This window comes from Schistocerca piceifrons, chromosome 5 (assembly GCF_021461385.2).
Source record: "Schistocerca piceifrons isolate TAMUIC-IGC-003096 chromosome 5, iqSchPice1.1, whole genome shotgun sequence".
NCBI lineage: Eukaryota > Metazoa > Arthropoda > Insecta > Orthoptera > Acrididae > Schistocerca > Schistocerca piceifrons.
This window is the reverse complement of record NC_060142.1, coordinates 189,031,109-189,057,296: the sequence shown is the minus strand read 5'-3', so window position 1 is coordinate 189,057,296 and position 26,188 is coordinate 189,031,109.

Below are 26,188 nucleotides of genomic sequence, written 5' to 3'. Positions count from 1 at the left end.
CAGTTTTCTTTATCTTGCACAATAAACTTTGAGAATAAACTGTGCCAACAAGAAATCCTTATTTGACATGACATATGCCAGCTGAAAAACGGGAATTTCTATGAGCAGCTACCAAGCGAAAAGTGGACTTGGACATCCATCGGGCAAAACACGGTGTGGACAGAAAATGTAATGCTGACTGTACGCATTTAGTGTAATTGTAATAGGAATAGTGTTCCTTCTGATGCTGCTTGTACGGATTAATATTTCAATAAACATTAGGAGTTTTGACGTGATTTGTTCCGTTTTCTCAGAATAAGCTTTCCATTTCTGCAGTAACACAGACGACCAGTATATTTCAGAAGCACAGCGCTGCAACTGGGCAGACACCAAGTTGTTCGTCCAGAAAAAAACGTGTTACTTTTTCAAATGTAACAAACAGTTGTTTGATAACTGTAACATAAATATGCGAAATGGCTTTTTATCCCATATACACTCCCTCAATCAAGAAAACTCGAGTAGGTAAGCATAAAACAGTTTTTCCTTCTCCTGTAAAATTTACTTTTTGTTAGTTATTGTTTCGTTTGGGTGAATGATTCAGTTACGCGTCATCATGTAAAAACGTTTTTAATAATGAGGCTTATTGGTTAATTTGCTTCATTTAGACCTCCAGCGATGTTCTGCCATGCTTTGTCTTGCACACAGTGATTGCAATAGTTTGCACTATTCTGATCGTATAATTAAGGATATTGTTCTATTATTTCACAAAACCTTACGTTAAACTCTAAATCGTTTTAGATTTTGAGGTTTCAAATTAATGAAAACAGAATCACCAATGAAAACAGGGGGGGGGGGGGGGGGGGGTGTTCAATAAGTAATGCAACATATCTCTTTCTGAAGGCAGGTTGGCTTTATTCAGGATTCAAATTGGTTCAAATGGTTCTGACCACTATGGGACTCAACATCTGAGATCATCAGTCGCCTAGAACTTAGAACTACTTAGCCCTAACTAACCTAAGGACATCGTAAACATCCACGCCCGAGGCAGGATTCGAACCTGCGACCGTAGCGGTCGCGCGATTCCAGACTGAAGGGCCTAGAACCGCTCTGCCACACCGGCCGGCTTCGGATTCCGATACACCATATTATTCCCCACTCTTTTGGTTACAGAACCCTATTTTTCAACATAATCACCATTCAATGCGACGGTCTTACGCCACTTTATTGGGTGGGCTTTATGCCCGCACTGTACCACTCTACCGGTCGACATCGGAGACAGCGTCTTATTGCGTCAATAACCTCCCCATCATCCACGGTAGCGCACATATGGTCCTTCGTTACTCTATAGTCTTCTGTTAAGCGGCGAGGAACCAAGCGTGCACACACCTTTGAGTACCCAACTGTCGGACGAGTGTGTCAGCACTTCTAACAGAGGCGTCTAGTTGTGCAATGAGGTGTTTGACTGTGATCTGTCGATCACCTCGAATGAGTGTCCGCACGTTCCAACTTTGCATGTATCGCATTACATATTAAAAAGAAAATGTGTGTGAAATCTTAAGGGACTTAACTTCGTTGTGTTACTCGTGGCGACAAGCGGAAACGCGGACGACGAAGTGACATGTCTCCATCTCGGCACCTCTGTGTGCATTGCTGCATTCGGCATGAAACAGCGCCCCGTCGCCGTCAGACGTCCGCCCCACGGCACTGCTGTGTGCATTCCGAGCGCAAGGTTGCGTTTATGCTGCCACCTCACTGCTAGCTGCTTGCTGGCTCAGCACGACGATGAAGGAACAAGCCCACTGATTTTTACGGCTCATTTAACCTGCAAGCTGCACCATCGCTCTCGCCTCGCTGCTCGCTACAGCCGTAGTCAGGCGATGATATCAAGCTGGATTTTGTTTCGACCACGACCATCGCCGCGTCGCTTTTGGCGGACTTGCTTCTTTTCCGTTCCACCAATCACCGGTAGTAACTTTAGACCTTACGAAATACATTTTTCACATACGATGTAACTGATTACACGTACTACAGAAATCCAGCGAAGGCAATGTTAGGACATGTGTCTGTCAGGGTGCACTTCGAGTAGATTACATGGTTTTATGTATTTGTTCTTTTGTCACAGCGCTTTCGACCACAAAGAGGAATTCTGCATAACCAAAAAACAAACTGTAACTATGAAAACAGACATATTGGAAACGGATTTATTTGAAATGTTTCTATCAACTTGCATCACCATCTGATAAACAACAATAGAACTATTACACTATGAATGATTTGTTAAATAGCATAAAGCGTAGTGAATGACTATGGGTATATGTTTGACCTCATATATGTAAAAAAGAATTGAGAAATATTAAAGGTCTGTAGTGTACCACTCTGAGAATGCAACGTCTTATTGGCTTGAATGGATGTCATCTAAGGCCCATTTCACACTAGGACACTGGTGACGGTCGCCAGTGATGGTCACCGGTAATTGTGGTGAACACTCCTGGATCACCAGTGTCCAATACCGCAGGTATTGCCCACTGATTAGTTAGTGAAATGGATTCGAGCGAAGAGGAACTTTTGTTGGTACTTCTAAGGAGAAGGAGGAGGAGGAGAATGAAGACAAAACGATTATTACACGTACATCCACTGCTACATGATCGGCTGGAGAAAAGATTGTTTTATACTCTTTATGTCGTTTGAGGATACGTTAACTATTCAGGGGTTGCAGGACATATCACCTCGTTTAGTCCGTGGGGGAAATATTGCGAACAGTATCAGAGATGACTGCAAACTACTTCATTAGCCCTGAAGGTGTAGTGGCTTGGCAGCAGCAAAAAATGAAATTGCTAGAAATGTTACGTGAACGTTAATGAGGTTAGGCCTCATTGTTCATCTGGCATTGTATTTGAGATGTGCATTACGCAATTATTACTACCTTAACTGTAAGAAGTCACATTATTGTATTCACTGAACTGATTGGAACTTACAATTAAAATTATAGTCTGTCAGGAACTTGTACCTCAATAATATTATAATAAATGAATAAAATTCATTATTGTAGTAGCTGAGCCGTGGTAAAAATTTGCTGTTTTGAAGAGCGCGCCGTAGCGCGTAGTGTAAAGCAGTCGCCTTCCGTTTCTGGCGGTGGCGCCGCTGTGTCAATCACAGCTTTGGTGTTCAAATGGTTCAAATGGCTCTGAACACTATGGGACTTAACATCTGTGGTCATCAGTCCCCTAGAATTTAGAACTACTTAAACCTAACTAAACTAAGGACGTCACACACATCCATGCCCGAGGCAGGATTCGAACCTGCGACCGTAGCGGTCACGCGGTTCCAGACTGAAGCGCCTAGAACCGCACGGCCACACAGGCCGGCTTCGGATTCCGATACACCATATTATTCCCCACTCTTTTGGTTACAGAACCCTATTTTTCAACATAATCACCATTCAATGCGACGGTCTTACGCCACTTTATTGGGTGGGCTTTATGCCCGCACTGTACCACTCTACCGGTCGACATCGGAGACAGCGTCTTATTGCGTCAATAACCTCCCCATCATCCACGGTAGCGCACATATGGTCCTTCGTTACTCTATAGTCTTCTGTTAAGCGGCGAGGAACCAAGCGTGCACACACCTTTGAGTACCCAACTGTCGGACGAGTGTGTCAGCACTTCTAACAGAGGCGTCTAGTTGTGCAATGAGGTGTTTGACTGTGATCTGTCGATCACCTCGAATGAGTGTCCGCACGTTCCAACTTTGCATGTATCGCATTACATATTAAAAAGAAAATGTGTGTGAAATCTTAAGGGACTTAACTTCGTTGTGTTACTCGTGGCGACAAGCGGAAACGCGGACGACGAAGTGACATGTCTCCATCTCGGCACCTCTGTGTGCATTGCTGCATTCGGCATGAAACAGCGCCCCGTCGCCGTCAGACGTCCGCCCCACGGCACTGCTGTGTGCATTCCGAGCGCAAGGTTGCGTTTATGCTGCCACCTCACTGCTAGCTGCTTGCTGGCTCAGCACGACGATGAAGGAACAAGCCCACTGATTTTTACGGCTCATTTAACCTGCAAGCTGCACCATCGCTCTCGCCTCGCTGCTCGCTACAGCCGTAGTCAGGCGATGATATCAAGCTGGATTTTGTTTCGACCACGACCATCGCCGCGTCGCTTTTGGCGGACTTGCTTCTTTTCCGTTCCACCAATCACCGGTAGTAACTTTAGACCTTACGAAATACATTTTTCACATACGATGTAACTGATTACACGTACTACAGAAATCCAGCGAAGGCAATGTTAGGACATGTGTCTGTCAGGGTGCACTTCGAGTAGATTACATGGTTTTATGTATTTGTTCTTTTGTCACAGCGCTTTCGACCACAAAGAGGAATTCTGCATAACCAAAAAACAAACTGTAACTATGAAAACAGACATATTGGAAACGGATTTATTTGAAATGTTTCTATCAACTTGCATCACCATCTGATAAACAACAATAGAACTATTACACTATGAATGATTTGTTAAATAGCATAAAGCGTAGTGAATGACTATGGGTATATGTTTGACCTCATATATGTAAAAAAGAATTGAGAAATATTAAAGGTCTGTAGTGTACCACTCTGAGAATGCAACGTCTTATTGGCTTGAATGGATGTCATCTAAGGCCCATTTCACACTAGGACACTGGTGACGGTCGCCAGTGATGGTCACCGGTAATTGTGGTGAACACTCCTGGATCACCAGTGTCCAATACCGCAGGTATTGCCCACTGATTAGTTAGTGAAATGGATTCGAGCGAAGAGGAACTTTTGTTGGTACTTCTAAGGAGAAGGAGGAGGAGGAGAATGAAGACAAAACGATTATTACACGTACATCCACTGCTACATGATCGGCTGGAGAAAAGATTGTTTTATACTCTTTATGTCGTTTGAGGATACGTTAACTATTCAGGGGTTGCAGGACATATCACCTCGTTTAGTCCGTGGGGGAAATATTGCGAACAGTATCAGAGATGACTGCAAACTACTTCATTAGCCCTGAAGGTGTAGTGGCTTGGCAGCAGCAAAAAATGAAATTGCTAGAAATGTTACGTGAACGTTAATGAGGTTAGGCCTCATTGTTCATCTGGCATTGTATTTGAGATGTGCATTACGCAATTATTACTACCTTAACTGTAAGAAGTCACATTATTGTATTCACTGAACTGATTGGAACTTACAATTAAAATTATAGTCTGTCAGGAACTTGTACCTCAATAATATTATAATAAATGAATAAAATTCATTATTGTAGTAGCTGAGCCGTGGTAAAAATTTGCTGTTTTGAAGAGCGCGCCGTAGCGCGTAGTGTAAAGCAGTCGCCTTCCGTTTCTGGCGGTGGCGCCGCTGTGTCAATCACAGCTTTGGTGTTCAAATGGTTCAAATGGCTCTGAACACTATGGGACTTAACATCTGTGGTCATCAGTCCCCTAGAATTTAGAACTACTTAAACCTAACTAAACTAAGGACGTCACACACATCCATGCCCGAGGCAGGATTCGAACCTGCGACCGTAGCGGTCACGCGGTTCCAGACTGAAGCGCCTAGAACCGCACGGCCACACAGGCCGGCCACAGCTTTGGTGTCTCCCTCTGGTGGGAAAGGGGAAAAGTTGCCTGTTCACGTGCATTTAAGGGCCGCCATGAGCTCGGCAGTTGGGTCTCCGGCGGTACCTCGTAATGAGTACCGCCCTTCGATAGTGGCATTCGCCCCTGATCGAAGCGTTAGGGCTTTTGCAGGGTCAGCCAGCCAGCAGCGGTCCAGTCAGCAGCGGTCCAGCCAGCCAGCAGCAGTCCAGCCAGCCAGCAACGGTCCAGCCAGCCAGCAACGGTCCAGCCAGCAGTGGTCCAGCCGGCCAGCAGCAGTTCAGCCAGCCAGCCAGCAGCGGTCCAGCCAGCAGCAGCAGCAGCAACGGTGGTCCAGCCCACGGCAGCAGCAGTTGCAGCGTTCCTGCCAGCGTTCCAGCCAGCGTTCCTGCCAATGTTCCTGCCTACTGTCGCCTGCCGCCAGCATCAGTGGAGTGGGGCTTTGGTCTTCATCCGTCTTCGTCCATTTTCGTCCGTCCCTTGTTTTCTTCTGTACTTTTTGTCCTTACCTGTTTCTTTGTCATCATGTCAACCCCCACCACCACTACCACTACCACCACCACCACAATAGTTTATACCTCTCCCTCTGCCGCCACCACCACAATTACGTGGTGTGCCCAATTGCCCCCCCCCCCTCGTCATTCCATCCCTCCACTACTGACTCTCCCTTTGCCTTCACTCTTTGTCACCCCATCCCCAGCTTCTTCCTCCCGCACCTCCACCTCTGATCCTCTCCCTCCCCTCCCTCACCCTGTTACTGCAGCCCCCACTAGGGCCTGTGCCCCGCTCTTGCCCTTGCCTTCACCATCGCCATCATCTTCATCATCGCCGTCACTTCACCGTTGCCATCCCCATCTCCGGCGCCAGCCCCAGCATCCACACTGGGACCTACCACTTCCCGCCACCTCCCAGTTGCTCCTGTCCCACACGCCTCCTCCTCTCACCCTTCCGTCGCTATCAAACGCCCTAGTGGCAACCCTGCCTCCTCTACTTCCAAAAAGGCCCCACCCCGTCCTCCCCCCCCCCAGGATGCCATGGATGTCTCCCCACTTGGCCCTGCTCCCTCCTCCTCCTCCTCCTCCCCCTCCTCCTACCAATACTTCCTCTCTCGCCCTGATCCTTCCCTCCTCGAGGTCCGGAACCTCTGACTCCTCCTCTGCCAAAACTTTCCCGGAGCCCCCATCTCCCTCCTCACTCCTTGAAGGGACTACGTTCTCATCTCCTCCCCCAGCCCCACCCTTCACAAAGACATCCTCTCCCGAATACCCATTACCCGGTTTGGCCCCAATGCCTCCCTCACCCCTGCTCCTTCCCCATCCCCTCCCGCCAACCCCCGCGTCGCCCGCCATCCCTCACTGCCGTGATCACTTGGCTTAGTCCAACGATCACGGAGTAGGAGGTGTTGGTAGAGCTCAAGGTGCACCCCTCATTGGAAATATGGGCAGTCCACCGCATCTTTAACCCGGCCAGCCCCACCCGCGTTATGTGGGTGTTCTCAGAGCATGCCCCATCCATTGACTGTCTCCTGAAGGAGGGTGCCCTCCTTTTCCACCAACGCTACAAGGTCGACCCCTCCCATTCCCGTCCTCAATCCCTCCACTGCCAGAGGTGCCTGCGCTACAACACACGTACTACATCTGAGTGCCTTGAGGCCCCTGTATGCCCGAACTGTAAACAGGCGCATTTCATCTGGCAGTGCCCCAACCTACAGTCCCCTCCCTCCTGCAATACCTGTAGTCTCCCAAATCCCACCTACTCCCAGAAATGTAAGGCCCGACCCCCTCCCACCACTCCTGAACTCACCGTCTCTGTCCGCCCTCTGGACACCCCCACCCATCCTGGCAATTCCCTTCGTTCCCCCCCCCCCACTGAGGACATCATCAGGTTCCTCACCATCGTCCTCCAAAATGTCCACCCTTTCCAGCGCCCACAAACCCTCTAACAGATATCCCTCACCGCCCACTCCATCTTCCACCTCAACATGTATGCCATCTACTCCCATAATCAGGCCCATTTCACCTTCTCCCATTTCGACACCCTCGTTTAATTCCCTGTCATGGCGTGACAGCACCGTATCTTCTTCAATAACATCCGTTCCCTTCCTGCCAACAAGAACCACTTCCTGCACACCCTCGCAAACCACTGTGTGGATGACTTCCTCCTCAATGAAACCTTTCTTCACCCCCCACACACTGTACACACCTCGCCCTACCTCCTTCATCGCTCTGATAATTCCCTCCCGATAGCACGTGGTGGAGTAGCCATTGGCCACCACCGCCAGATCCCTGCTCGCCTCCAAACTCTCCTTCCCAACCCCACAGAACACCTTATCGATAGTCTCTTCTTCCCTGGCCTTACCATCACCTGTGCCACCATCTATGTCCACACCAACGCCCCTATTCCTTTTGACTTCCTCTCCCACATTGACCGTACCTTCTCCTCCTACGTGATCGCCGCCGACCTTAACATCCATAGTCGTTCCGCCACCCAGTTATGGCAGTGGCATCAGTTTCTCTCCTCCCTCCAAGGCGACTTCGTCCCCATTGCCCAGCACACCCGCCCTGAACCCAACTCCACTCCCGATGTCATCCTCTCCTCCCCTAACCTCCTTGGTCGCATAATGGTGGATGTCCTGGACTCCATTGGTAGTGACCATCTCCCTGTCCTCTTCACCATTTTAGATGGTCGTCGCCCCCATCCTGACCCTCGTACTGACCCTCCCCCGAAATACGTCCATGATTATTCCTGTGCCGACTGGAATGCCTACCGGGATTTCCTCTCTACCCAGTTCGATAGCCACCCCCTCACCTACCACCACCCTGATGATATTACCTGTGCCGCCTCCTTTCTCCAGCAGACCTTGTCTGAGGCCGTGGAGGCCACATCCCTTCCATTGCCATTCACCCCCACCGTCCTACTTTACCCCCACAGGCCATCCTCCTTCTTCGAGAATCCCGCTATCTCTACCGTGCCTTCCTTCACATGCATGATCCGGACACACTACGACGCCACTGGCAACTACAATGACACATCAGAAACTTGCTCACAGCTCAGAAACGGCGGGACTGGCGACAGACATGCACCCATCTTAATGCTACACTTTCTATCAACTCGTCCAAGTACTGGTCAGCCTTTCGCTGCCTTACCGGATCTAAGCCCCCTCCCTACTACCCTCTTCTTCATGATGATCAACCCTTCCCCGACAACCTTAGTAAGACCAACCACTTCGCCTCCTACCTCTCTGATGTCTTTACCATCCCCTACGATCCCCAGTTCGATTACTCCCTCTTCCCGGATGTCCACAATCAAACTGACACCTCTGTCCCTCCCCTCACCCCTGGTTTCCAGTACTTGGACAACATTGCACACACCGAACTCAATGCCCCCATCACTACTCAGGATATCATCGCTACACTCCACACGAAATGTAACACCGCTCCTGGTCACAATTGTGTCATCTATTGCCACCTTCGTGAAGCTCCTGCCTCCTTCCTCTCCAGTCTGGCCCGGCTCTATAATGTAGTCCTCTCTACCGGCTACTACCCCGACCTGTGGAAAACCTCCTGCATCCTGATGTTACTTAAACCCGACAAACCGCCGTCCCCTGTCTCATCCTATGGTCCCATCAGCCTTACCTCAGTCTTCAGCAAGGTCCTGGACTCCATCCTTACCCACTGCATCCACCAGCATCTCCGCCAGCACCGCCTCCTTCCCATTACCCAGTGTGGCTTTCGGTCGTCCTTCTCTACCGATGACCTTCTCCTTCACCTCACTCATCTCCTCTCCGAACAGCTTAATTCCCGTCGCTCCGCTATCTTCCTCTGTCTTGATCTCGAATGCGCCTATGTCCGTGTATGGCATTCTGGTCTCCTCTTCAAGCTCCAAACCTTCGCCCTTGCTATTAACTACGTCTGTCTGATCGGGTCCTTTCTTTCCCAACATCGTTCCTATGTCACCATCTATAACATGGATTCCTACACCTTCTTCCCCTCCACCGGTATGCCCCAAGGTTCCGTCCTCTCCCCTCTTCTGTACCTTCACCCCCCATCCACCTTCTCCAGTATGCCGATGACACCGCCTTCCTTGCCCTCGACCCCACCCCAACATCTTCTCCAGTCCCGTCTTGACCGATTCACCACTTGGTGCAACAAGTGGTTGCTTAAGGTCAATCCTTTCAAAACCCAGGCGATCATTGTAGGCAAAACCACCGCTTCCTTCCGCCTCCTCGACTTCTATGTCACTGTCTATGGCCGTCCTATCGCCCTCACCCCCACCCTTAAGTACCTTGGCGTCACCCTTGACAGTTGCCTCTCCTGTACCTCCCACCTCCGGAAAATCCAAGCCAAGGCACGCTCCCGACTCCGTCTCCTCAAGCTCCTTTCTGGCCGTACATGGGGTCTGGACTCCTCAACCATTCTCCACACCTATAAATCCCTCATCCACCCTGTCCTCTGCTACACCCACCCACGCCATGCTCTTTGCCTCACATATCACATCCGTCTCCCCTAACCCACGTGGATCCTGTATGACCTTATTCTGTTCCCCCACCTCCTCCTTTTCCTCGAACGGATACAGATCCTCTACACCTCCTGTAAACTCGATCCTCCTCACCTGCTTGTCTCTCCCATCCTCTCCCGCCCCCGTCTGCTGCCACGCCTGTATTTCCACATCCCACCTGCTCTGCATCTCTCCACTCTCCATACCCTCTCCCAAGATGGCTTCCGCAAGCTTCCCCTCCCTTGGTTCAAATGGCTCTGAGCACTACGGGACTTAACTTCTGTGGTCATCGGTCCCCTAGAACTTAGAACTACTTAAACCTAACTAACCTAAGGACATCACACACATCCATGCCCGAGGCAGGATTCGAACCTGCGACCGTAGCGGACACACGGTTCCAGACTGAAGCGCCTAGAACCGCACGGCCACAGCGCACGGCTCCCCCTCCCTCATGATGCCCTCCTCCCCTCCATCAACCCGCCTACCAACTTTGATACTCCCTCCCTCTTCCTGTGTTTGTTCCTATGGACACCCTCTCTCCCTTCTCTTCCCCTTCCCTCCCTCCTCTCTTTCTCCCCCCTCCTCCCCCGGGCTTCCCCTACCCCCATACCTTCATTCCTCCCACCATCTCCTCTGCCATTGGCATCTTTGCTTTCCCCTCTCCCTCCCCCACCACCTTCTTCCCCTCTTGGCAGGTCCCCAGACTCGCACACGTTAAGTGGACATTCGCACGCCGGAGATCATCGCCATCAGTTTCCTGTGTGTGTGCCATCGTGTTTGTGATTTAGTGTTTTTTGCCGCCACGCTCCTTCGTTCACTTGTACCGTCTAAGTCATCCGTGTTTGTGCGCAGTGCCGACAGTTTTTCGTGTTTTTTCGTCGAGTGTGAACGGCTTCGTGTTTTTAATTTTTGTATCTACTGTTTTTTAACCACCAATCTGTTATTTTTCTGTCTTCATTTTCTCTTTTATTGTAATGCTTGTGGCTGAAGAGCGGAGTAGATTTATCCGCTGCCAGCCCACCTTAGTATGAGGTGAAAAATAACAATAAAGGGAAAAAAAACTCGGCGGTTGGTCAGTCTGTCAATGTCGGCGAGTCTAGTCAGTTGGTCAGCTGGGTCAGTGTGGGGCAGTCAGCGTCTATCTGCCGTCCGGAGTGCTACTATGTGTTAGTCTGAGTTTCACGGGTGTTATTCAAATAGTCATTTTTATAAAGTTGCCAGCCTTCCATCCCTCTTACGGGGTGCATAGTTAATGTGTTTGTGTGAGTTGTTAAAATTTTTAGTTTAAAGTAATCTGGTGTGTTGCAGATTTGCACCAGTGTAGTCTTTCAGAGGTTGTTGTGAGCGGTCGTGACTACGGCCGTGTTGAAAGGGAGCGGCAAGCTTCTCAGCCCGAAGGCTCATGCTGTCAGTATTGTTCTTTCTGCCTCTAAATAAAATTGTAACTTGGTATTTCGAGGGAACTTTTCTGCTGATAAATTTTAAATCAGTTTTTGAAAAAGCTTTTATGAATAAAATTCCCATTTGTTAAAGGTAATTTCATTTTCATCAGTTACTCCCTGGCAACTACTTCCATGCTCACCTAGTGTGTTTAAATGTGTTAATGTTCTTGATGGCCGGCCGGAGTGCCCGAGCGGTTAAAGGCGCTACAGTCTGGAACCGCACGACCGCTACGGTCGCAGGTTCGAATCCTGCCTCGGGCATGGATGTGTGTGATGTCCTTAGGTTAGTTAGGTTTAAGTAGTTCTAAGTTCTAGGGGACTTATGACCACAGCAGTTGAGTCCCATAGTGCTCAGAGCCGTTTGAACCCATTTTTTTGTTCTTGATGAATCGCTAGTAAATAAAGTAAATTCCTTAAGAAAAGATTTTGAAAGTAAATTTCACGGTTCAGTAGCCACATACGCGTAAATAATTGTAATTAAGAATGATATCTTAACTCTATTTTTTGGACCATAAGGCGGAACGCCGTAAGACGCAGAAGAAAAGTGGGCGAGGGATGCAAATGTGCTTAAAGGTTACTACCCTCCTAGCCACCACTTTGTTGTTGTAGTTATCGCTTTTGACGTCCCAAATAGCGGGACGACTTTCTACTTCACTTATGAAATCTTAAATCTTGATGAAATCTAAACTCATGGCTACAGTGTGAATGTTTCGCGGCACTGTCTCAGAAATGACTGCCTGTCTGTTGGCAAATCTGCAGCGCTGTGTCTCTAATCTGTGTCCCAGTGCGAACACTCCAATCCAAACTAATGCATGTCCGGCGGTGACTGCTGTGAACACAGCGACGGTGTCAGTCACATGTGGCGAGGTTGAGTCACTGCTGGGTCACAGTGGCTCGGTGAGACCATGTGGTGTCTCGGTGTGAATGCTCCAATTCAAACGAATGCATCTCTGTCGGTGACGGTCGCTGGTGACCGTCACCAGTGTCCCAGTGTGAAACGGGCCTAATGCGTAAACTCAATTTTTGACGCTTTCGGAATATTTCGAATTTATTATTTTAGTTGCTCAACCGTACGTCGCCTTAATACTGCTCGGAGACTTGTACCATTGCCTCCTTTCTGCGTAATTGTTGTGTTGTTGAATTAATTCAGTTATTTCGTATGCGTCAATGCAGATTGCTACGTGCGGTTTGAAATACGCACGCAGGCGTCAGTCACAACATACAGCGATAATAATATAACGTAGCAGTTCAAATTCTGCATATTGGTTTTGGGAACGCCACGTATATTTTGAGCGCGAGTAAATGCGTCTTAAATAAACGTCGCGTGACTTAATCTCAATAGGCAGGCAAAAAGTTATTTATTACTAATACAAATGTTACGCTCTCTTTCAATGAATGACAACGTAACGTAACCGGTAACTAACCCAGCGATAATATAGAGCATCGAATGATTTCTTTTACCAGTAAATTAATCTAATTTTACACAGAAAGAAAGAATGGTACAAACACCTGCATATTTTAAAATAATTCCAAAAAATGAGTTAAATTTTGATCCTTTGAATTAACTGAAAATATTTTAAACCAGAGGTGAAGCCTCACCTAAGCCTTGCGGAGTTAAATTTCTGAATAAGTTTCGTAATCAAAAATATTAACTAACATTAATATTGAAAACTGACTGTAAAAATTCATAAATGCACTTGGAATTATTTTCCTTTGCGAGGGAATCTCGCAAATACTGAAATATTTTTTAGTACACGTAATGGCGGACTCAGTGCCACCGAAACAGTCGAAGGCAATCGACAGCAATATTATTATCTTTAAATAAACTTCACGTGTAGGGAGAGGTACTTTTGAGAGGAAACATAAGATACTTTCAATTAACAATATATTGCAACCTTAAAGCTCATACAGATAGCTAGTTATACATACATCGATCCGCAGGAGAGAGAGAGAGAGAGAGAGAGAGAGACAAGCGAAAAACAGAGAACAAACAGGGGCGAGCAACATGGTTCTAGTGTATATATATTTCACTTGAAGTTCCATGCTTTCGTGGAGAACGTATTGAAATATAATATTCTTTCTCTGATATAAATGGAAAATATTTAAAATATTTGACAAAAATATTATCAGACTCGACAAAAGACTTATAATATTATAGATATTACTTTCTTATTTTGCATTAGCTTCATATCGGTTGAATAAATTGCGTCATACATTAGATAGGTGACGCCACAGACTCAAACTTACGTCTTCATTCACTAATTATGAAACGTGAAACGAATCTTAAAATAGATGCTTGAATCCATGAAATTTTCGCTCAAGACACATGTTGGTCGTAGCAGAAGTCATAGCATTTATAAACTGGCTGACTGCACAAAACACATAATATGGAGAAACACATGTAAGCGCCTCATTGTCACGAAAAGACTTTGGTGGTAAACATTCTGTGACAGGCCAGTAAGAACGAGAAATACACAAAAGCGAGATACTTTTAATGGTGTTTAGTGTAGACTTAAAGACGATGAGCGAGAGTATCCGCCACTTGTAGTGGAAACTGGTGATGGTAACAACAACAAGAGTTAAGCGTCGTAATTACTACTTATGACAGTCGCCATTTTTATTCATTGTTACTGGAAATTCGATCATTCGATATTGTTAAGATTGTTAAGCAAATATTATACATGTAAATGCGTACACGGCCATAGATACAGCCGCTATTCCGAATTCCAACGAACGTAGATATTTACGAAACCACGACAGTAACATGTCTATTTCCATCACCATATTGGCCCATTTGACAGTGGAATTATTAATCCCGCACTAGCGCAATCGCTCGGTGGCTGAAGGGAGTCGCAGAATCGACTAAAGTTGCATTACTGCATACGACAATTATTTTGGGTTGCTACCAACCCTTGCTCAGCATGCAGTCTTGTGTACACTGCCGTTTTAGTCGCCATTTTTGTCATCTTTGCCGTGCTCAGTTTTGTTTCGAGCGTCGCTAATTCCTTCTGCTATTTCTGCTTTCGTACACAAAAGTAGACGGTATCCTGCACTCAGTGATCTCTGCCAAAGAAGTCAGGCTATGCTGGCAGCGAGTTAAAGCTGTCAGTGGCGGTCGAGCACCCTCGATTTGTGCCGTTTTAGCTAAACCATCCGACATCAAGCTGATCGTCTTCAAGGAGAAGGCGAATGAAACAATAGCCCATTGTGGAAGAAGATTATGAAGGAAGTGAACTGTCATTGAGACAACAATGACATAAGAGATCACTGTGCATAATGAACATACACTTGTGGAAGTGGAATTCGATGCGATTTGAAGAATGACCGTGCTAAAACAAATACGGAGACGATCAATAATCTTAGGCCATATACTTTATAACATTTCTGATAGGTAGGAATGTAAAGTAAAATTGAAACTAACATCGTTATTACAAATGCGTTTGCCGGTTATATCATTTAAATATAATTCAGCAGCAGCGTGTATACCAAGAAAAGTATAGTTCACCGATGGTGCCAAAGACTGATATGTTCATTTTTGTTGCTAATTTTGAGCAAATGAAGAATTTAGTTCTCTGTAATCTGTCGGCATGTAGCCATAGATATAAAGAAATTCTGTACATATGTGGTGTTCACCCGCGATCATGTTTTCGACGTCTGTTTAAGGAAGATTAAAATTATTCTGAGTGTTATATTGTGTCAAAAAACCAAAGTTTCGACCGCACTACCGCAGCCTTCGTCAGGGCTCTCACGAAGGCCATTGTAATATAGTCGAAACGTTGGTTTTAAGTTTATAACTAAAGTATTTGATACGATGACGCGGTATAACACCATGAAGAATTTTAATCTTCATGAGGCCGGTCGCAGAAGCTTACATAGTATCTTTTTAAGGAGCTGCGCATTCCGACTACTGCTTCACAGTATATTTATTCCTCCATGAAGCTTGTTGTAAATAATCGATTAGAGTTCAGCGTGAACAATGATGTACGTAATTATAATACCAGAAGGAGAAACGACGTTCTTTACTCTACAAAGGTTGTCTTTAGCACAAAAAGGGGTGCACAGTGCTCCAACAAAAAATTGTAATTTACCCAGTTATACAAAAGTCTGGCAGTCAGCAAAGTAAAATTTGAAAACAGACTGAGGAAGTTTCTGCTTGACAGTTCCTTTTATTATTGTGATATGTAAAAGGTGGTGGGTAGGAATTACTAACATCTGTACATCTTTTTTTCTTTTTGTAAAAAAGACCCTTAAAATGTTCAGGATGTAACCATATGTACAAAATAATCTGAGATGTGAATGTAAAATAACTCATTCCATTTCACTAACTATACATATCCTGCAAACCTACTTGTTCCAAAACATCCCAACGGAAACAATGTAAACGACCTATGAATCATGGAATTAGCTATCAAACTAGAGAATGTGTGTGTAAGTAAATTTATCCGCGTCTGCCAGGCCCTGTTTCTCAGTGCTCTCCCACTACTGCGGTGCTGCGCTCGGCAGTCGGCGTTTTGCCAGTCACGGGAAGGGGACCGGTGGAGGTCTTCGCGCCTAAGCCGATCCGGCTGAATAAAAGACGGCGGGGAGAGAGAGCCGCGGAAGGGAAGAGTGCCCTGGGGCTGGGCCGCTGCCGGAAAGCCGATTGCAGGCCACGCCCCCTTCTCGCGCCGGCGCCTCTTCCACACGGGCACTATCTCGGGGCTGCGAGGATAATAGCAAATGAAATTAATGCACGCAGCCGACCTGCAGACGTAACGAGGTAAGCGCCCCGCAGTCGCGGCTGCGGCAGAATACCCGTCGCTTCCGTCCTGCTAAGCGACTCACAAGACTGTGCTCCGTTACCATTTCTGGACTCATCAGCTTGCACAACCCTAGCCAGATACCGCTGGAAATTGAGTGTGAAATATATTGCAGTTATTATGATTTGTCATTTGCTTTGGGCGACAAGTGAGCACGCGCGTAATGTGTTCATGCCGTGTCTCGTGAGGTAAGGGACGTACATCCTGATGTTATAGTATGACCCTTTCTAACAGGGAAAACATTATACAGGGTGCTCCAAAATTCTCCCCACAAACTTTTTGTAGGGAGGAATGACTAGAAAATATTTTGAATTGGAACCCATGTCTGGAAACTTACTGTTCCCGTTCTAATCCGCTTGAAAATATGTTGACAACGCGACCACTTTTATCGGTAATTTGTCAGGCGTGACCCAGTACATCATTTGCTTTACAGTTCCACTCATTAATTGTTATGGCGTTAGGTCAAGCGCCGATTCGCCAGTAGGGAACGACAGAGAAGAGATGGCTGTGAGAAGTCAGCCAATCGCACGCTGACCGACCCCTCTCCAGCAGAGGCCCCTATGTGAGGAGGCCATAAGTGCCCCAACCGACTGTCGACGCCCCAGTTGAACAGTAGCTTCAGGACTAGCGACTTGGATAGAAGCGTCAACACTCGTTACTTCGTTTGTACACTCAGTGTAATTCAGACTTGGAATTGTTTATACTGAAGAAGATTTAATATTTCGTATGTCGCCCTTTGCTTGCGACACATCTGTGTAATTGTCAAGTTAAGTATTGTATGTTTTATTTGTGTAATAAAAATCATTAATACGATTTGTGTGAATGTTGTCTAGTGATCAGAGTAAGCAGGCTTCCTAGACCCCACATATTTGACAACTAGGTTGGAGACATAATATTAATAACTAAAGACACAAAAAGGAAACTTAATCAGTTTTCACAAACACTGTTGTTTACGGTTAAACAGTTTCTGTCCTTTTCAAAGGAGGGTTAGCATTACGATCCACTACAAGTAAGGTTCGATGTGCCGACCAAGTCCAGTGCACACATTGTACCTACAAATGATGTTGTGGTATACACGCTCTGTCACACCAGGTATCTCTGCAATCTGTCCTGCAGTGATCACAACAGATGCCACCGGATCTTCATCTGTCTTCACAGGAGTCTGATAAAACAAACTCTTCATTCTGTCCCAGAGGAAAAAGTCCAATGGAGTCAAATCCAGTGATCGTGGAGACCATCAGAATTGACCAACTCTGCCTATCCTTTTGTGTCCGAACCGTTGGTACCGTTCTTCCCGAAAATGACATGGAGATTGTAGTCGGTGTACTCTGCAAACGCGTGCTCAACTATATTGCTGTAAGACTCACAGACATGTGAATGAGGCACTAACTAGGTTAGAGAGGCAGGAGAGACGTCAAATGACATCAGCCGGTCCGGTGTAAGCACCCCACCCCACCACCGCCAGCACGACTACACTGTTGCATACCTACCTAGCAAACATGGTTTCAAACGGCTGTAGCACGGAAACCGTGCGTTTCTGAACATGGGATCCGATTCAGAATCTTCTCTACTTAGCCCCGTCTACAAGTCCCAGAAGTTTGTAAGGGGAACTGTATAAACATGTACGCCTACACATTTTCAACGCTTTCGCCACATAAAACTGTTCGAAATTGTCAAGACGGAGAACGAGGCAGGTGATGATAAATGAAGATTGTAACTTCGGAATTATTTTCACTTTTCCTTCAAAATTCATGGTCAAAAGGAAAATGTTAACTTCAACACATTTTGCAGACCGTGTGGACATTATATGTCTCAAATTGTAGCTGACTTCTCTATTACCTTTATTACGAGTATTTAATTATTGAAAATGTGCACTTGCACTTTCTCCTTGCAGATTTCTGTCTTGAACCATCCAAACGAAGACTAGCTTACGCTGATATAAAATAACTAAGCAAAGTAAGAAATGAGCTAAGGATGATTTAGATTTAACGTTACGTCTACGACAACGTCATTACTGATTGGGGAAGGAGAGGGAAAGAAATGGGCATGACCTGTGTCCATTTCAAAGAAACCAAGCAGACATCCGCTTTAAATGATTTAAGGAAACTCTTACAAAACTAGTAAACCTCCATAGTTCAGTGGTCAGTCTGTCTGGCTGCCATTCGGATGGGCCGGTCTCGATACCTGGTACAGCAAGGGATTTTTCCTTGGTGGGGAGAATGGAATGGGATCCTCTCAACTTTGTGAGGCGAACTGAGGACCTATCTGCGTGAGAAGTAGCGGCTCCGAGGTCTAGAAGGGATGACTGGCAGAGTGGTGTGCTGATCCCATATCCTTCTGTACCGAATCCGAATGACGCCTTTCGCAAAGGATGGCACGGCGGTTGGTCGGTTCCGAATGGCCCGTCTGCACCAGAACGTGGAGCTTTGCTACTTGCTTGTTTACTAGTAAACAAAGGAGAGGAACCTGAAAGCTGGAAGTAATATATAGAGGGGTTGTACAAGGTGACTTAATTTGAAGGCAGTGTTGTAGGCAGAGAAGAGGTAGTAGATGAGGATGAGATGAGAGATATTATACTGGGAGGAGTAGCTGACAGAGCACTGAAAGCCGCAAGTGGAAGCAAGGCACCAGGAGTAGACGACATTCCCTCAGAACAGCTGATATACTTGTGAGAGCCAGCCATGACGGAACTGTTCCACATGGTGTGCAAGATGTATGACACAGAGGAAATACCCTCAGACTTCAAGAAGAGTGTAATGATTCCAATTTCCCCCCCCCCCCCCCAAAAAAGACAGGTGCTGACAGGAGTGAAAATTACCGTACTATCAAGTTAATAAATCTTGGTTGTAAAATACTGACACGAATTATGTGTAGAAGAATGGAAAAACTGGTAGAAGCGGTCCTCGGGGAAGATCAGTTTGGATCCCGGAGAAATATCTTAGAATACAGATTACAGAAAGTGAAAACTATGATTATACCTTTTGCAGACGTAGAGAAAGCTACTGACAATATTGACTCGAATACACTCTTCGAAATTCTTAGGTAGCAGAGGTAAAGACAGGTAGCGAAAATCAAACACCTTATGGCAAGAAAAACGTTTCGGAAGAAGATTGATTTCTTAACAGCAAATATAAATTTAAGTCTTAGGAAGGCTTTTCTGAAGGCATTTGTCTAGAATGTAGCCATGTACGGAAGTGAAACGTGATCGACAAGCAAATTCAGACAAGAAAAAGATAGAATATTTTGAAATTAGATGATACAGAAGAATTTTGAAGATTAGCTGGGCAGATCGAATAATATATGAAGAGGTACTGCATTACCTTGGGAAAAAAAGAAGTCTGTTGTACAACTTGACTGAAAGGAGGGATCGGTTGATAGGACACATCTTGAAGACCAAGGAATTGTCACGTAGGTAACGATAATAAATGCGGCGGGTAAAAACTGCAGCGGGAGACCAAGAGACGAGTACAGTAAGCAGGTTCAAATGGATGTAAGTTGCATCAGTTATTCGGAGATAAAAAGGCATGCAGAGGATACAGTAGCGTGGGGAACTACATCAAACCAGTTTTCGGACTGAAGACTACAACAGCAACATAACTGGAAATCTAAAATTAGTTAGTTTTATGTTCCATGGATGATTTTTATAATTAATCGTAATGATGTGGAACGACTTATCTTACATTCATATTACATTTCAGTTACATATTCACATATAATTGTAGCAACATACTGGTCAGTTATAAGTATCTTTCTGTAATGTAGATTGGAATTAGTAAATCCACCACCTTTTACGTATTACATAAATGGAAATTCTTCTAAGGGACTTTATCAGTTTGCTTTCAAATTTAACTTTGTTGTCTGTCAGACGTTTTTTATCATTGGGTAGGCGATCAAAAATCTTTGTGGCAGCATTGTGCACCCCCTCATGTGATAAAGACAACCTTAGTGTGGAATAATGAATGTCTGGCTTTCTCGTCCGTCTGTTGGAACCCTTTTTTCTCAGCAACTAGTTGTAATTTATGTCACATACTAACATATAAGGTGTCTTGGCATTATAATAAATTAAGCTTCCTAGGCAAAGATACGGCCATTTATGTCACATTTTTGATACTCGCATACTCACTCATCAATAGCTATAGCGTGCTTAGCTTTGACCTAGAATCATAAAATTTGGTAAGAAGTAACATTTCGCAGTACAAGTAAAGGAAAAAATCTAAAAACTGTTTATTTATAATTGTTGTTGTTGCGTTTTTAGTCCGAAGACTGGTTCGATACAGCTCTCCATGCTACGCTATCCTGTGCAGACCTCTTCATCTTCAGATGTCTACTGCAACTTACATCTCTCTGAATCTGCTTACTGTATTCATCACCTGCGTTCCCTCTACAATTTTAAACCACATAATTCCCTCTAGTTCTAAATTGGTGATCCATTGACGTCTCACAATATGTTCTGACAACCGACCCCTTTTCCTAGTCAGGTTATACCACAAACTTCTGTTCTCTCCAATTCAGTTCAGTACCTCTTCATTTGCTAAGTACTCACACAATCTTCAGCATTCTTCTTTAGCACTACGTTTCAAAAGCTTCTATTCTCTTCTTGTCTAAACTATTTATTGCCCATGTTTCACTTCCATACTTGGCTATACTCCATACGTATACTTTCAGAACAGACTTCCTAGCACCTAAATGTACATCCAATGTTAACAAATTTCTATTCTTGAGAAGCACTTTTCTTACCTTTGACAGTCCATGATATATATGCTCTCTACTTCAACCATCATCAGTTATTCTGCTGCCAAAGTAACAAAATTCATCTGCTACTTTAAGTGTCTCGTTTCTCTTAGCATCACCTGATTTAATTCGACTGTATTCCATTGTCTTTGTTTTTGTTGATATTCATCTTACGTCCTTCTTTCAAGATAAAGTCCAGTCCGTTCAACTGCTCTTCCAAGACCTTTGCTGTGTGTGAAAGAATTACACTGTCATCGGTAAACCTCAAAATTTTTATTTGTTCTCCCTAAACTTTAATTCCTGTTCCAAATTTTTCTTTTGTTTCCCTTATTGCTTGCTCATTGTACAGATTGAATAACATCGGCGATAGGCTATAACGCTGTGTCAATCCCTTCACAACCACTGCTTCACTTTCATGCCCTTCGACTCTTATAATAGCCGTCTGGTTTCTGTACAAGTTGTAGCCTTTCGCCCCCTGTGTTTTATCCTTGCTACCTTCAGAATTTCAAAGAGAGTATTCCAGTCAACATTGTTAAAAGCTTTCAAATGGTATAAACGCAAGTTTACCTTTCCTTAACCTATCTGCTAAAATAAGTCGAAGGGTCAGTCATGCCTCACGTGTTCCTACATTCTTCGGAATCCAAATTGATCTTCCCCGAGTTCGGCTCGTACCAGCTTTTTCATTCTTGCGTAAAGAATTAGCGTTAGTATTTTGCAACGGTGACCTATTAAAGTGATAGTTTGGTATTTTTCACACCTGTCAGCACTTGATTTCTTTGGAATTGGAATTATTTCATTCTTTTCGAATACTGTATGCTCCCCCATACATCTTGCACACCAGATGGAAGAATTTTGACATGGCTGGCTCTCCCAAGCTGCCAATACTTCTGAGGAATGTCGTCTACTTCCGGACCCTTGTTTCGAATTAGATCTTTCAGTGCTCTGTCAAATTCATCTCCGAGTATCATATATCCCATCTCCATCTACGTCGGCTTCCATTTCTGTAGTATTGTTGCACGGTCACCTCCCTTGTACAGACCCTGTAAATACTCCCTCCGCCTTTCGGGTTTCCCTTCTTTGCTTAGCGCTGGTTTTCTTTCTGAGCTCTTTCCACTGCGATAACTACTTCTCGTTTTTCCAAAGGCTTCTTTAACTTTCGTTTAGTATTTATCTTTCCCCTGGTGAAATATGGTTCTAAATCCTTGCACTTGTCCTCTAGTCATTCCTACTTAGCCAATTTGCACTTCCTGTCAATCATGTGTTTTAGACGTTTGTATTCCCTTTCGCCTACTTCAATTTCTGAGTTTTTAAGTTTTCTTCTTTCATTATTTACTTTCTATATCTCCTGTGTAATCAAAGGACTTCTACTGGGCCTTGTCTCTTTACCTATTAGATCGTCGGCTGCCTTCACTATTTCATCTCTCAAAGGTACCCAATCGTTTTCTACTGTATTCCTTTCGTCCGTTCTATTCAATCTTTGTCTAATACTCCCTCTGAACTTCTCAACAGCTATGGTTCTTTCAATTTATCCAGGTCACTTCTCCTTAATTTCCTAACTTTTTCCACTTTTTTCAGTTTTGATCTACAGTTCATAACCAACAAATTGTGGTCCGAATCCATATCTGCTGCTGGAAATATTCTACACTTTAAAATCTGGTTCCGAAATCTCTGTCTTACCATTATATATTCAACTGGAAACCTTCTGGTGTCTTCAGGTCTCTTCCAGGGATACAACTTTATTTGATGATTCTTAAACCAAGTGTTAGCGATGATTGAATTGTGCTTTATGCAAAATTCTACCAGGCAGCTTCCTGTTTAATTCTTTTCCGACAGTCCGTATTCACCTGCAATGTTTCCTTCTCATCCTTTTCCCACTATCCACTTTCACATAACAGTTAAATTTTCTTCTCTCTCAACTATCAGAATATTTTGTATTATCTTATCATACATTTCTTCAATCTCTTCATCTGCGGAGTTAGCTGGCATATAAACGTGTACTAATGAGGAGGGTGCTGTAATTATATAACACGATTTTTTTGTCGTTTGTTATCTGATTTTCTGTCCATCCGTCTTTTAAGGCGCCTTTTCTCGGTAATATCAACTTGAAATTTATATTGTATGGTGCCTTGGCAGTATAAAAAGTTGAGTTTACAAGTATATGGAATAAAAAGACACGGCTATTAATGTCCTCTATTTTGATACTCGCATACTGACTCGTTGAAACCTAAAGGGTTCTTCCCGTTGACCAAAAATCATTAAATTGAGAAGCAAGGTTTCCAGTACATATAAAGGAAAAAAATCAGAAAATTGTGAATATGTAATCATATCACACAAAAAATATTTATTATGTCATTTGTTAAGCGACTTGAAACCTAAAACTAAAACATTCTCGAAAGTCTTGGAATTCCTGAGACCGATATATTGCCAGTATCAATGTAGATTTCGGGCAAAAATGGTCGATTCTCGATTTCCGAAGCAGGTGAACTGTCAATATACATAAATAAGTTTGTGCAGAAACTTCAGAGCTCGAGTGTTACCTACACGTGGCCTATTTTTTGTGGATGGCAATGCGCGACCGCATCGAACAGCGCTGGTGGGGGGGGGGGGGGGGGGAATCTTGGAACGAGAAGCTGTTCGGCGGATGGACTGGCTTATCCTTTCCCCTGCATTAAACCCCGTCGAGCACGTGTAGGGTGCGTTGGTAAGAGGGACTGAAGCACGCCCACATGCACCAACGACCTTCCAGCAGCTATCGACCACGCTGGTGGAGGAATGGAACGCCAAAGCACAAGAATTCCGTACCAGCCTTGTGGCCAGCATGGGAGCACTGCCGTCTGTGGTGGCCACACACCCTATTAAGAACCATACCCTGCCTATCCTAATGTTCAGGAAGCCATCAAAAAATCGCGCTGTGTTCAGTGCAATTATTGTCTTTGAATAAAGCTGTCATTTATATTCATCTCATTGCGTGTTTGTTTCATTTATCTTCGTTACTACACTGCAGTCGCTATTTATATGTATGGTTCAAGTTTCATTGAGCCGTGTTGCTTTGTGGTGTGATACCATGCTAAAGTCACTTTCGTCCTTATCTTTTATAAAATGTTTCAGATGGCTCTAAGCACTATGGGACTTAACATCTGAGGTCATCAGTCCCCTAGATTTAGAACTACTAAAACATAACTAACCTAAGTACATCACACACACACATCCATGCCCGAGGCAGGATTCGAACCTGCGACCGTAGCAGCAGCGCGGTTCCGGACTGAAGCGCCTAGAACCGCTCGGCCCCAACGGCCGGATATCTTTTACACACCATTGTATTTCCGTGACTAAATCCGCTCATAAGGAATCACATTTCTTAAGCAATGTTAAGTGTTTCTTTATTTTAGATAGAAAATACAGAGTACACGTTTCTCTCAGTGCGCTCTTGGGAAATGCAGATGATGAAATTATCTATACTGATGTGATGTCTGAAAATAACGTAGTGTCCTATGCCTACAATTTCAGTTGGAATGAGTCTCATAAAAACACTTGGGTGGAACAATTTTGTAGGGATATGAAATGAAACCTAGGCTCAGTCGTAGGTAAAGCTGGCGGCAGACTTCGATTCTTTGGTAAGATAATAGGATAATGCAATCAATCTATAAGGGAGATTGCTTACAAAACACCCGTGCGACACATCCTAGAATACCGGTTAAATGTGTGGATGTTTTACCAAATAGGACTAACAAGGAATATGGAACATATAAAAATAGTAGGGGGCGGATGATCACAGGTTTGTCTCATTCATGGGACAGAGTCACGAAGACGTAATCTATTCTGTGAAATCCAGTTTACAAGGTTTCAAGAACCAGTGTTAAGCGAAGAATCTAGGAACGTACTACGCACTGTTCCCGTAGGGAATGTGAAAATAAGGTTAGACTCTTACTGCAATCACAAAGGTGTTTATGCTGTCATAATTCCAGAGCTGAAAAAGTGAACGCAATGAAAAGAAGCCCTAACAAATGGTACAACGGGAAGTGCCTTCTGTCAGGCTGTTCAAGTGATTTGCGGACTACACTTGTAGATGTAGATGTGAAACTGCTGATGTAATGAAATTTAAAATTTACGCGGTGAATTAAATGTTCGAAGAGACTTCGGGATTGCAGCCGGTCGTCATAAACTCTTTTTGTTTACGACGATCAGCTGCAATCCCGAAGTCTCTTCGAGCTCCTGATGGTTCGTCCTGCGGATGGAGGCTCTGACCTCGGTGACTCCTCTGTGTTGTTTGAGAAGAACAGATTCAGTGGCAGTACCGTGCTTCACAATTCTCTTTATCATAAGCAACACAGATACAACGCCACAGTCTACATGTGCTAATCACTATTATCTGCCCTATATTATGTAAGATTGACGCATAGCGAAAGAGCGGTTCCAAAATACATGAAGCAAGAATGACGAACGATATTGTGATATTGACATGGTCTTTCTTGCGGCAGTCAAATCTATTATAGCATCCTACCAAGTCCTACGATCCTACATGAGACGATAAAACGCAATTGCTCAGGCTGATGCAGTACTCGGTGAACATTTTTATTGCACACGGTTATGAAACAGTGCAGAGCCCTGTCGATGTCTGAATGAAATAATTTTTTGAGGCATCAGTCTTCTGACTGGTCTGATGCAGCCCGCCACGAATTCCTCTCCCGTGACAGCTTCTCCATCTCAAAGTAGTACTTGCAACGTACGTCTCCAATTATTTGCTGAATGTATTCCAATCTCTCTCTTCGTCTACAGTTTATGACCTCTATAGCTCCTACTAGTACTACGGAAGTTATTCTCTGATGTCTTAACAGATGTCCTATCATCCTCCTTCTTCTTGTGAGTGTTTTCCGTATATTCCTTTCCGATTCTGCGAAGAACCTCCTCATTCCTCGTCTTATCAGTCCACCTAATTTTCAACATCCGTCTGTAGCAACACATCTTAAATGCTTCGATCCTCTTCAGTTCCGCTTTTCCCACAGTCCATGCTCCACTACCATACAATGTTGTACTCCAAATGTACTCGTACTTTCTCAGAAATTTCTTCTTCATGTTAAGACCTATGTCTGATACTATCGTACTTCTCTTGGGTAGGAA